This window comes from Channa argus, chromosome 11 (genome assembly GCF_033026475.1).
Source record: "Channa argus isolate prfri chromosome 11, Channa argus male v1.0, whole genome shotgun sequence".
NCBI lineage: Eukaryota > Metazoa > Chordata > Actinopteri > Anabantiformes > Channidae > Channa > Channa argus.
This window is the reverse complement of record NC_090207.1, coordinates 26,774,450-26,789,566: the sequence shown is the minus strand read 5'-3', so window position 1 is coordinate 26,789,566 and position 15,117 is coordinate 26,774,450.

The following is a 15,117-nucleotide window of genomic DNA, read 5'->3' as shown; positions in this document are numbered from 1 at the left end:
CCCTATAGTGTTTAGAATCACTGTATAGAGGAGCATCATGACACATCTCTGAATCTACAACATAAAAACATTTCTTATTATTGATGCTTCAATCAGGTATTTAATAAAATATCTGCTAAATGTTAAATAGATGTAAGTGCAAGTTCAAGCAACCTTGGTACATATGACGAGGGAGGGGCCTTTCCCACATGTCCCAAGGGGCCAATTATAGAAAAGTCCTCAGTCAGGGATTTTGGGGAATTTAATATATTTAACATAATTTATACCTTTTCAAAATAATCAAACTTAAAGCTCCAAGATGCAACTTGAGCTACCACAAGGCTCTTTCCATCCCTGACCAGCTATACTTCACCATCCTCTGCACCGTTCCACAGGTAATAGCAAATATCAAATTACAATAAATTAGAGGCTGTAAAATTAACTAAGCAGAAATCACTGAATTCTCTCAAAGCATCACTCAACAGCTATTAGAAATGAATATGTCTGCAGTGCTACCAGTCCTGTTCGACATTAGGTTCAGAAGCATAGTTCTACTAAACAAAGATTTTTGTTTTTATTCAAAACATTTCTTGTTGTTACTGTCTTTTAACTTGAAATAATGAGTTGAACCAAGAAACTGCAAATACTTTCTACTCATCACATTGCATTTGTAAAGAAGGCATTAGTACAGTTCCCAGAATGCACTGCTTTGCACACGCTACTTTTTTTTGTAGTTGAAAGACAATATTCATGAAGACAACGCACTGTGGCGTCATGTTAAATGTACATTTTACCTTTGTAGTTCATTTTCTCCTCTTGAAGAGTTCACTCTTGACATGAAGTGAGACAGCTTGTTATGGAAGTTTAAGTTTGCCCAACCACCAAGAATATGCAGAAACTTCAAACGCACAAAAAATTATCCATCTAAGCTGTTCAATAAATAACAAATCTAAATCAACTAAAAAAAGACAGGAGCAGCATGCAATATTTAATAGAGATAATATTAGTTGTTGTGTTAGAATAACAAGTAGCATATTTAGACAACCTATATTTTTCAAGCAGCCCTTTTACTTATATTTTAAATTGAAACAACAACTTTGTCGCTTTGTTGCAAGGACTTCAATTCAATTCTATTCAGTTCAATTCAACTATATTTATATAGCTCAAAATTACCAACAAAGTCATCTCAAAGCACTTTACACAATAAAGACATCTGGAAATATAGTAAAATAACTATGCATCTCTTCATAAAAGCAACATGTTTAGATACGTGCGTATTTAAAATTATTTTTTGAAAGTAACCTCTGAGATATGTAAAAAGTGCATGTTGTTAAGTATAAGAAGCTAATTCGACTTTTATTAATATTAATCATAAAAGTGCAATTACAACATATGATTGTGAAAGATAAGTGTGTGTGTTTGTGTGTGTTTGTGTATGTGTTTATGTTGTAGGATAATTGCATACACACACACACACACACACACACACACACACACACACACACACACATGTTGGATACCTTTGCAGACCTGAACTGACCCCTGCATGCACGCTAGCTGTAAATCTTTAAAAACATGAGAGTGACTCATTACCACGCTGATTCCATACAGTGCAAGGTCACCATGTCATGCATCGCAGCAGGAAGAGTGTGTATGTATGTATGTGTGGGTGTGGACTGCATCCTGCTGTCTGTGCATATTATGTCATATTACCCCATTTCATAAGGACCTGGCACTAAAAAAATGTTACAAACTCCACTTCCATGAACACTTTAAATAAGCATCTGTGTCATAGCTTTGAGTGATAGTAGTTGGCGGCCCTCCCGAAGTCTAACTATAAAAAAAAAAATCTGTTTTCACGAGCAGCTCTTTCTCACTCTGCTGGAGCAAACTGCTCAATTTTCTCATGGTTCCAGCAGAAGGGTCTTGAGTTGATCGTAAAGGTAGGAGCATTTTACAAAATATCACTTTACAATCTGCTCCAAAACAGAAGATTAACAAGGAAGTGGTGGATGGGTGATGAAGGGTTCTGGAGAATAGTCGTCTTAAAAAAACATGCAAAACATGAACTATGAAAAAGAGACCTTAACTTCCCCTCCAGTGCATAACAAGAAATTATAAAGATGTTCCTTGCAGTGCAACTAGCTGCACGGGTGTAAGGAGTTAGAGGACATGGTTACAAACACAACACACTCCAAGCGGCAAAAACTGTACACATCTCAGTTGTGCACAGTAAAAAAAAAGTGTGTGTGTGCGTGCGTGCGTGTGTGTGTGTGTGTTTGGAACTGTCACTCCAGGAAATCAATCAGGTCAAAGAAGCATATGGATGTCTTGGCCAAGCCTGGCTGAAACTGCATCTCAGTGAGATATAAGGATAAAACCTGGTCCAGGCTATAAATTCTGTGTTAGGGAGAAAAAAAAAAAATATCTGGCCGTCTGCTTCATGTTAATGTGTGATGTGAATTTGATCCAATAATTACAGGCAAAGGAAGAGGCTTGGCAAACACCACAGAGAAATAACAAAACAGGCTCATGACTGAAAATTTACTGCGTGTTAATAGATGCTTGTGTTTTTATTTTCCTAGAAATTGTTAGTCTAAGGACAATAAACTGTGTATCAAGGATTTTCCAGGGCAGCTGCAACAGCTTTACAAATCGGATTTTTAAACTCTGTGCTATTTGCTAGTTTTTAGATCAGTTGTACGGATTTACTTTTAAAATCAACTGTGTGCATCCTGTCTGTAAGTTTAGTGGGTGAATGGTTCTGGATCACTCTGGATTTGACTGTTACCTTGCTAGTTACCAAAAAGGATCATTCTTGGAAATTGTTCCTTAGAAATTTCAGTGGATAGTTATGTCTCTTTAAGGAAAACCATTGGTTTCTATTCATCTCTGTACATCAAGAAAACATCACAAGACTTAAACAGAGGAAATCATTTTGAAAAGGTATAAAATATATTTTCTCTTAGTATCATTTAAACCTATAAACTAATAAATTAAAACAATCAGTGCAGAAAATCAATTGACAACTAATTTGTTAATAAATTAATCATGTAATTATTTAAAAGCAACATTCAGTATGTTCATTCATTACAGGTTTTTAAATGGTCTGCTTATACACACACACACCCACCCACACACACACACACACAGTTGATGGTAGCTGACCATCTAAGAGCAACTTCAGGTTCAGGGTCTTACCTAAGCACTAATGCTGTTGTTTGTGGACAACTGTTCCACCAACTGAGCTACAGCCTCTGTAAGTGAGAGTCTAGAAGGTTTTATTTTTTGGTCATTAGGCAGAGGTGGAGGGAGCACACTACTGCAATGACCAACTCAACGGCTTTCAGCTTGTCTCTTCAGGGGCCGCCACAGCAGAATGTGTTCCGCACGTTGATTTGGCATGACTTTCTAAGCTGGATGTCCTTCCTGCCACATCAACTTTTTTATTTCAATTAAAGTATGAAGTACACGCTCTAACACTTGTACAAGGACTCCAATGTATTTTTGTTGCATACCTGTATAAACTCTAATCTGGATTTGTTTAATTTTCAAAGCTAAAAGTTATGGAAAAGAAGAATTCTAGTAATAATAAAAAATGAAGGACAAGTGTCCTTGTTACTTTCACTAAAACAAAAAAAAAGCAGCTAATAAAAGTGGAGCACTTCATGTACTGACAGCTGCTTTATTTATATTATCAGTGTTTATTAGTAGATAATGGGTTTTTTTGTAAGAATTTCTAAAGTTCTTAAATAAATGCAATATTTTCCTCTGAAGTACTGAATTGAACATAGGTAGAAATAAACAGTACAATACCAATAAATGTTGTAATATTTGGCTGGCTTACTTTTGCACAATTATAAATACATGTCATATACTGTACAATAATATAGCATTTTCATTCAACTGCTCCAAATTGATATGCATCAATAATTTGATATCTGATTAAACTGTAACCAGCATTATAGTCACTGTATTAGGGTGACTGTGGTGCAGGAGATAGAGCAGTCTTTCACCAATCCCAGGGTTGTTAGTTTGATCCCCAGCTCTTCTGATCACATGTCAGTGTTTTTGAGCAAGACACTGAACCTCAATTTAGTTGCTCCTGGTGAGTGTTGGCCAGCCATTGGTTTGTGAGTGCGTGGGTGTTGTAAATTGTTGTAAATGAGAAGCAGTGTGCTTTGAGTACCAATAGGTAGAAAAGTGCTATATTTACCGTTAGCTGATGTTAGCTGAAGCCAATTTGCTACAAACAATGACTGTTTGTAAAAGAACTAAATAATTAAAAATGTAATATATTTTTAAATGCTTTGGAAATGCAATTAGCAAACCGTACCACCCAGACATGTTGATGACCTAACAGTCACTAAGCAGCCATCACTACAATACTGTGGGTTTAACTGACCCTCCAAACTACCTGTCATTTCTCTTCAGGATCTGTTATTTTCACTATGAGCCCCATTCACATTTGCATCTCAGGCATTTAGTTGGCACACTTCTGCAGAGTGACGCACAACCACTTACAGCTACTTACAGAATAGCAGGAGAGGTTGAAATGCCCAAGAGTAACGAGCAAGCATCAGTAAGTAGAGCAAGGGTCAACGGCTGTCTTTCTCTCATACACACAGACACACACACACAAACACACACACACACACACACACAGCTCTCCAGCTTTTCTTAATTCTCGGCCTGTGCTGCTAGCCTAGCTTTCCCAGAGGAGCGGGTGCCAGGCAGGCTGGGTGATGAGGACTTTTAGAACTCATGTTAGGTGTCTGAGCCAGAACCTGCAGAGGATGCCAAATGGGTTGGCCAGATGTACCCACACGCTTGTAAAAATGGTGTGATGAAGGCTTTAATAGAGAAAGAGCAACACATGACAGGCATGATAGAAAAACTGGGCCCTGTAAAGTTTAATATGCAGGAACGGTGCCAAATTTTAGCAGAAGAGCAGCACTATAAACACGCTGAATATTCTTCTTTGAACTGTGTATATGCTTGTGGGCTGGCTGGCTGTGGCCCTTCTGTGTGGAGTTTGTTCTACCGATGCTTGCGTTGGTTTTCTGCAGGTACTCTGGTATTTGTATATCCCTTTGCGTTGGCCCTGAGATGGACTGCAGACCTGTCTTGGGTGTACTCTGTGTTTCACCCAATGACATCTGAGATACGCTCCAGGCCCGAAGGACCATACACAATTTTAAAAACAATGGTTGGATGGAAATTTGTTGGATGGATAAAGGATGGATGAATGAGGCTTCTGGGTGATCTTATGGAGATGAAGTTCCACCCCAGCAGGCAAAGGCGTGAAGAAGAGGAAGGACAGGGCCTTGCGTTGAATATTTGGAAAGACCTGATCCATTAGATTGGAGGGTGGAGGGGAGGAGAACTTAAGAATGTAACATATAATGAAAATGAGATAGATTCCAACTCTCATTCCCTTGGTCATTATGTTGCCATTTAGACCAGCTTTAGCCCCTCGCCTTTCACCCTGAGGGCCTCTCCATCTCAAGGCTAGCAGCTAATTAGCTAAAAGAGCGACGGCTCTCCCTCTTATCACATTCACTCAGTGGCAGAGGATGCATGGAGAGATGAAATTAAAGTGATTAATTAGGCTTTGACACTCCGCCAAAGGTTCTCAATTTAATGCTGTCACATCAATAAAAAAGGCATCTCCTCAGCTGCACGACAGGGCAACCTAAAGGAAAACAACTTGGGGGTATTACCAACAATTAAGACCAATTAGTGGGTGCAACCGTCCAACAGGAAGACATACATAAACACATGACAGAGAACATACAAAATCAAAATCACAATGAAACAAAACGATTGTTATATGATTATATATTGAACTGTTACCTTTAGTTTTTTTTGATAACTGCAATTTGTTTTTTCTGTGTTGTATAGCCAAACATACACTGCACAGAATTGTTCTAATTGGCTCAGATTCTTGTGGAGTTCATGTTTTTTGTGTGTTAATGCGTTTTATGTTCACTTTCGGTTGATTTGAATCCAGATGACACGTGACCTATAACTGAGATTGTATGGATAATAAGTGTCCTCTCTGGGATACAAACAGCATGACAATTAGGAAGCAGCTGGGACTTTAATGTGTTGTTGCAAAGCCTCTGTGTTTGGAGATAGGAGCTCATATCCTGTTTTATAATACCAATCAATGTCGGGTTCGTTAAGCTATGCGGATACTTGTTTAACTAAGTTTTTTTACGTTACCTAAACTCAACCAACTCTTAATCATATGTAAAGCAGACTGTCATATCTACTGTTTCCTTCTTGTTTTGTTTGCTTACATATGATAATGAATATAAAGTATCTTAAAGAATAACTGGGGTCATTTCCTAAATTAACTGTGTTTTTAATAATCTCCTTATAGACTAAAACATCAGTAATGAATTGGCTCTACTCACATTTAGTCTCCCTTTGCAACCTGGAATAGTTTATGTGTCTGTGTTGTAGACCTCTGTTGTTGTCCAACAATGATCTGCACTGCATGTTTCCTCTTCTTGAATCTATAGGTCTTGAATCTATAGGTCTTGCACATGTGCAGTTGACTTTCCACTAAGTATTTTTGAGCATAATTATTTTAACAATCTCTCGACTAAACATTTTAGAATAAAGAAATTCCGCAGTGAAACTATGCGTCTGGTTGATATATTATTAATTGTTTTGGACAACAGCAGAGGTCAACAGCATGGACTAATAAGCTAAAGGCGACTGACTGAGGGACATTTAACGCGAGTGGAGGTAATTAATTGTTTTATTGTCTGTACTGGGATTGTTGAAAATACCATTAATTTAAATAAAAGGTATTCTTTAAGAGATTGTACTTGATGAAAAATTGATGGCTTACACCTTTGTTTCTTTCAGGTATGACAATACTGAGTCATTCCAGATGATCTGTACACATTAAAGGATCAGTATCGGCTGAAATATATACAAATAATATCCAAATTTTTACTTAATGAAGACTAGGACTTATTGTCTTAACCTGCAGGTGTAGCAGCCATTCTTCACAAGCAAGCTCTTTAGAGCAGACATCTGAAAGTGAAAGTTAGCATAATTTGGGCAGAACTTCAAGTTGGTAAAATATGCTAAACTCACAAATATTGCGGAGCCTTTAAATTTTACTTACTTATTAGCATGGCTTTGTGATATTGATTTGTTATAATGACAGACTTCAGCTGTCATCAACATTTATCTGTGAGTTAATTGTTGTTCGAAGAGTCTCTGTAGGAGCTTGTACGTAGCCAAAGATTGTTTGTGAAGAACTGACTTATTCTACTGTACAACCTCATGTGAACTGAGTGATACTGTAGCTCCAGAAAATCTAGCAGACTGATACATCATCATTGTAGAGGATTCCAACATCTCAATATCAGAAGTTGTATTCTTCCAGTCATTCTTAGAGCTGATGAACTTCTTACTTTTGAACCATGACCATTATATGGATCAAGTCAACCTTGAAAAATGAGCGTCACATTTAATGGAGCACACTTTGTATTTTTTATGCTTCATGTACAGATTTTATTACATTTTACTTTAAGTAAATAAAAACTGGAAATACCAAATCTTAAAGGACCTGGATCACAAAAACATAAATAAAAATGCACTGGTAAACCCTAACATTTACCATATGAACTGATAGATATTAGTTATATATATATATATATATATATATATATATATATATATATATATATATATATATATATATATATATATATATATATATATATATATATATATATATAAGTATACATTTTTAAGATATTCAGCATCATTCCTTAACTAAGACAAGATCATTCGATGCATTTACTGCAAAGTACATAAAATAGATAGAGGCAAACCAAATACACACCAACTTCCAGCAAATTGCACTTTTACTGTGTCTTATGTGAACCTCAGGGTTTGTCTTGTGCTTGGCTATGACATCAGAAACCTCCCTGTTTTCATTTTCCATTGTAATCATATTAATTTAATACTTTTGCAATTTTTTAAACAAAATCCAAGCTTTCTACAGATCTTAGCTATCCTCACCTTGACAGACGAGGAGAGCTCATTTAATCCAATCCAGCCATTACCGTGTCTACGGAAAAGCACTGCCGTGAACACCCAGAGAAGAAACACTGCTTCATTATCCTCCTTCCCAGGTGACAAATCCTCTCTGAATGGAGCAGAATGTAAAAGTTTCCTTGGGACACGTTGGGTTCCTGCTCTATTTAGATATACAGTGAAGTGCTGTCAGGGCGGCGTGCGGCAGGCTGGGAATCTGCACTTAGCATGGCAGTGCACAGTGCTGGGTGGGGAGCTGCTGGGCTCTCCCCGCGGGTGCCGGTGTGAGTACAGCACAGGCAGCTGTCAGCAGAGAGGTGGCATTTCCTGGTCTGACGCTGACAGAGGCTGTCTGCAGGCAGCAGGAGCACAGCCAGACTGACACCCTGTTTATTCACAGATGACATCCGGGCCTAGGATGAGTGTCACTGGCATTTTGATTCACCTAGCAATGTGAAAACTTCCCTGAAACACCGTGTGATGAAGTCTTTGTAGAGTACACATAACAAGAATAATTGAGGAGTTCTAGAATGTGTGGGCCCCATCATCCCTGCCACCTGGCTGTGCGAGGAGCTAGTATGGAACTAACACACACACACACACACACACACACACAAAACACATGCACAGCAGAGAGAAAGAAAACACATTTTCACACATAGTTCCACCCACACATTCTGTGTAAAATCTGTCCCAGATTTGCTGCCCCCAAAACATAAAGTGGAAACCAAATTTTTTCCTATAAAAACTGTAGATATCATAAATTTACCATATCTTAGAAAAAAAACATAGCATAGCTACTTACACAGCCTTAAACCTGCCAGTGTCAGACACATTTATCACAGGCCAATGAGAATCTGCATGGTTTAAATTTACATATATAAAATATTTTAATAAGTGCAGGGTAGAAACATTTTGGTTCTCCGTCCTGTTTATGTGGAGAATGTTTTGTTAAGTTAATGTCACTGTTTATTCACCAGTAAGATTACATTTATGACATTTTCATCACAGGTTTATACCTTTGTGTATCATTTTATACATTATATTACATCTGTTAATCCACAGTTTATCTAGTTGAGCAAAAGCTACATTCACATTACAGCTGAATTGGTATGGTCTGCACTTATATAGCTCTAACACTGATTCTCATTGCCTCATTCACACTCACAGTCACAGTCACACACCGATGGGGGAGCTGCTATGCAGCTGGCCAAGTCTCACCAGGAGCAACTAAGTTGGGGTTCCGTGTCTTGCTCAAGGACACTTTGACATGTGACAGGAACCGGGGATCAAACTAACAACCCTTGGACTGGTGATGGGCTGCTCTACCTCCTGCGCCACAGTCACACCAATTGATCAGATCTATTGTTTTTGTTTTCTCCTCCAAGTACAAGAAGTCCTCCAAATTTGTATGTATGTAAAAATGCACGCTGAACATCTGCTCTAATGCACCGATACTGCTAAAGAAATATAATAAAAACAATGATTAAATAAAACTATACAAATAATAAAATTGAATTATTTTAGGAAAACAATCATTTTTCTAACTGTACTCAGCTTATTATTAATACTACTATTGAATATGTCTGGCCACGGACTGACAAAACTGTATATAAAATATAGAAAATAACTACAAAATGTGAGACTGGAACAATACATTGGAAATGTTTGATGCAAACATCTTTTAAAAAGAAAATAAAGAAGTAAATGTAAAAAGCAAAATTCATCAATGAGTATCTATCTGCATTTTATCATTGCAGTTATCAACATAAATCATTGATTGTGATCTTCTTCCCTTCAAGATCAAGTCTTTATCTCACATTCCAGAAGATGTAAGTCTATAAAGAAATTGGTGTTGAAAAGGTCAAAGGTTAGTTTAAAAAGCAGTGATACATTTACTGTCTGTTTTATTTGACAAACATGCAAGTTAACTCAATGAAAGAAGAGACATTTATCTGCAACGGAAAAAAAACTGTTGTTTATATTCCTTTCTAATCTGATCACTACTGAAGAACATATAGGACACTTTCAAGCCACCAGAGGTCCCCAAACCCTACTATGCTTAATAACCTGCCAGTTTAAGATTGGTGCACACGTAGGAATTTCGGAAAATAGAAATAAATAAATCGATAATCATTCCTTCCAGGACTTTGTGATCTTGCGATCACAACAATTATGTCAACCAATCCCCCATGAGTTGTGTGTGACCTTGTAATTTTAACCCTTAAGGATTGGATCATGCATCACAATCATCACAATCTTATTCTATCTGTTATTTTAGAAAGTTTGCAACAATTATCTGCAAAACCCTAGAGTATCTGAATAATATCGACATCAAACTTTGTACACTAGCTGTTTTCCAAAACAACCTCTATTCTCATCCTCCAAATATGTTATCAAACTCACTGGCACCAAGGGCTTTGCAATATCATATAATGATAATGCAAAGATAATAATAATTGTCATCTAAATAATGTCAGTATTTCTGCCCCATTATAAATAAATTGTCATGTTTGTATATGTTCCCTTAATGTGGGAATCTCACACAAGCCTACAAACAGAACTAGTGTGGAGGAAGGCCAAGCTTGCCAAGATGGAAGAGTTTTTCATCCTGAAAAAACAAAACTTCCTCTATCATATGGAAATGCTAATTTATATAAATAAAAAAATCTAAAATTAGCAAGTTGTTTAAGACACGTGAACTGGAAGTATTGGAAACAAATCAAATTTGTTCAACCGGTCTTCCAACATTAATGCCCATATTTTTCCCTACCCTCTGATACAACCCAATGAACTGTTTGTTGAAATATGTAGCGCTGCGACATAGGGTGGCAGGCATCTGTTAATGGGCAACTGTGGTGCAGGAAGGGGGAGCGGATGTCCATCAATCTCACAGTTGTTGGTTCAATCCCTGGCTCCTCTGGTCACATGTTGAAGTGTCCTTGAGCAAGACACTAAACCCCAACTTAGTTGCACCTGGTGAGTGTTGACCAGCTGCATAGCAGCTCCCCCACTGGTGTGTGATTGTGAGTGTGAATGGGTGAATAAGAAGCAGTGTAAAATGGTTTACGTGCCAATAGGTAGAAAAGCGCTATATAAGTGCAGAACATTTAAAATTGCATCCTTTTCCATCAGGCAACAAAATGGCAGCCACTTTCTGCCCACAGTCCAAACACATGCATGTTAGGTTAATTGGTGACTCTATATTGCCTGTAGGTGTAAGCGTGAGTGTGAATGGTTGTTTGTCTGTGTATGTCTCTCTGTGTTGGCCCTGAGATGGACTAGCACCCTGGCCAAGGTGGACCCCACCTCTTGACAGCTGGGGTAGGCTTCAGCCCCCAATAATTTTCTTTTTTTTCTCAGTGATTGTCTAACAGTAGTATTTGTATACTGTGTATGTAAAATAAAACTTTCTGCCATTCCATCCTATCCTGTGAGTTCAGGGTTGCCACAGCAGATCATTTGTCCGCATGTTAATTTTACATAGTTTTTACACCGACGCCTCTCCTGACGCTTTCTCCAAGAAGGAGAGAAGGAAAGCCTATACATAGGCAGAGAGACAAGAGGAAAACCAAGAGTGTAGGACTGACAGTAAGGACTTGGAATGTTGGGACTATGACAGGGAAGGCTAGAGAGTTGGTTGACATGATGGAAGGAAGGTGGATAAACTGTGTGTCCAGGAGACCAGGAGGAAAGGTAGCAAGGCCAGAAGCTTAGGAGCAGGGTTCAAGTTGTTCTACCATGGGTCAGATAGGAAGAGAAATGGAGCAGGAGTTATCCTGAAAGAGGAGTTTGTGAGGAATGTTCTAGAGGTGAAAAGAGTATCAGACAGGTTGATGAGTCTGAAGCTGGAAATTGAAGGGGTGATGTTCAATGTTGTTAGTGGTTATGCCCCACAGGTAGGATGTGAGTTAGAAGAGAAGGAGAAATTCTGGAGTGAGTTATATGAAGTGATGCAGAGCAGATTTCAACAGACATGTAGGTGAAGGGAACAGAGGTGATGAGAATGTGATGGGCAGGTTTGGTGTTCAGGACAGGAACGCAGAAGGACAGATGGTGGTAGATTTTGCAAAGAGGATGGAAATGGCTGAAGTGAACACTTTCTTCCAGAAGAGGCAGGAACATAAGGTGACATATAAGAGTGGAGGTAGAAACACTCAGGTGGACTTTATCTTGTGTAGACATTGTAATCTGAAAGAGATCAGTGACTGCAAAGTTTTGGTAGGGGAAAGTGTAGCCAGACAACAGGTGTGTAAAAGGACTAAGTCAGAGCAGAGGACAAAGTGGTGGAAGTTGAAAAAGGAAGAATGTTGTGTTGTTTTCAGGGAGGAGCTGAGACGGACTCTGGGTGGTCAGGAGGTGCTTCCAGATGACTGGACCACTACAGCTAATACCCTCCTACCTGTCTCCCTGATCACATTAGCTGTAGTGGTGTGTGATCATAAAAGATGATGAGAAAGAGAGGTGGATTTGTACAGGTTGGCCAGACAAAGAGATAGAGATGGGAAGGATGTGCATCATGTTAGAGTGATTAAAGATAAAGATGGAAATGTATTGACAGGTGCCAGAAGTGTTATGGGAAGATGGAAGGAGAACTTTGAAGAGTTTATGAATGAGGAAAAGGATGGAAAGCTGACAGATGAGGTACGACAGGAATCTCCATGGACTATGATGTTTGCAGATGACATTGTGATTTGTAGCAAGATCAGGTGGAGGAAAATCTAGAGATTTGGTGGAGGTCTGCTCAGGAAAGCAGAGGAATGAAGGTTAACCACAGTAAGACAGAATACATGTGTGTGAATGACAGGAACCCAGGTGGAACGGTGAGGTTACATGGAGCAGAGGTGAAGAAGGTGCAGGACTTTAAGTACTTAGGGTCAACGGTTCAGAGCAACGGAGAGTGTGGAAAAGAGGTGAAGAGGCGAGTGCAGGCAGGTTGGAACGAGTGGAGAAAAGTATCAGGTGTGTTGTGTGATAAAAGACTATCAGCGAGAATCAAAGGAAAGGTGTTCAAGATGGTGACGAGACCAGCGATGGTGAGACAGAGACAAAGACAGTGGCACTGAAGAAGAGACTGGAGGACATGAAGTTAGATGGTGTCAGAGAAGAGGATGCAATGGATAAGGTTAGAAGGAGGCAGATGCTTCACTGTGGGGACCCCCGAAGAGGAAAAGCCGAAAGGAAAGGTAGAGGGCATATAATATTTCTGTGACAGGGTCGACATAAAAGTAAACCGTAAACCCTGAGTATCAATGGTTGACGAATGATAACCAGCAGGTTTGTCAAAGTGTCCATGTCTGATGACTTGGGGAGAAGAACAGTTTGAAAAGATTGGATTTAAACTTGCATAACTTACCCATTGTTTCGACTACCTCTACGCCTCTTTTAGATGTACAGTAGTATGTACAGTATGTATCTTTTGTCTCAAGAAGCCATAGAAATACTTTTTTTATTATTAAAAGTATCAATACCACATTGTAGAAATAAATTTTTATAAGTAAAATATCAGTTACTTAAAATGTTAAATACTAAGTAGAAGTATAAAAGCATAAGCTAATAAATTCCAAACTTTTCAGTGTGCAAAGGTATTATTGGAATATAATTATTGATGCAATAATGACATGACTGTAATGTTGCAGATGGTAATGGTAAGGTTGATTTTAACAACCTTGTACAGTGGTTTGATGTTAATTTCATATGATTATAGGTTCATGATTATAGTTTATGAATAAAGTCTAATGTTTATGGAGAATTGTTATTACTCATCTGATTCTGAAAAGTAACTTTAGTCAACAAATAAATGTAGTGGAGGAAAAGTACAATGTCATGTAAATGTAGTTAAGCATAAAGTAGGAGAAAATTGACATACTCAAGTAGAAATACTTTGTACTTTGTAAAAATTGTATTTTTTTTTTTTTCTTTCGGCTTTTCCCGTGAGTCGCCACAGCAGATCATTGTCCGCATTTTAATTTGGCACAGTCTTTACGCCGGATGCCCTTCCTGATGCAACCCTCCTCAATTTCTACCGGGCTTGGACTGGCACCACACAGCTGGGGGTGGGAATGGGCTGTTGGGGGTTCAGTGTCTTGCCCAGAGACACTTCGACATATAGCCGGGACCGGAGATCCTACTTGTGTACAGTACTTTGTAGTTATTGTCCTCCTCCAGTCTCAAGTCTGTAGAACAGACCATAGGTAATAAATTCTCAGTAAAAAACATTTGTGTCAGTAGCAACATTTCCCACTGTAGAATTTTCATTTGTTATTGAATTGGTATTATTCCTTTTTAGAATTTCAGTGTGAAATTTTGTGGTCTACAGTACATCATATCACAACTGAACAACTTGAAGTAGTCCAGAGGACGAGCTTCCTAAAAAGGTTTTGGATTCTCTGTTACGCACATCCACTTTATAAATGTTACATGCAAAGGTTTGTGTGATTGATATGTTTTAAAATATGGAAAAGAAAAGAAACTTGATCAAGATGCAAACTGTGCCCTTACCTGTACATTGACTGGTTTAGATAAGCTTGGTCCTATGCTGTAGAGACTGGTGGCTAATTATTAATGTAACAATAAAAACGGAAGCATGAGATTCAAACACTTCTCATCAGAGTATAAATACTAAAAATGCAGCTTCTATGTCCCTTTTTTCTTCTGTTTGATCATCACCCTGCACTGACTTTGGAAGGGTGAGTATACAACTCTACAACTATAAATATAGCATAAAAGCACCTTTTGCACATTTGATTTATTAGAGAGTAAAATAGATTTGAAAAAAAAAGTTTTTTTTTCAGCTTTGTGGTTTTAATGCTGCTCTATAATCAACTTTGCACATTTGATGCTTTGTGTACAGTAATAGCAAATATCAAAGTTTGAATAATCATATTCTAATAGTCAAAAAGTTCAGATGCTTTAAAAAATGCAAACTTGCTTCTGGTAGATGAAGGGACCAGGCAGGATTAGAATTTCGTTTGCTTGCATTTTAATTTTTAGATAGTGTTTTGGTGAATATTTAAAAAGCACTGAAAACTGATGACTCTAGCATTTTTTTTTTTTTTTTTTTTGGATTCA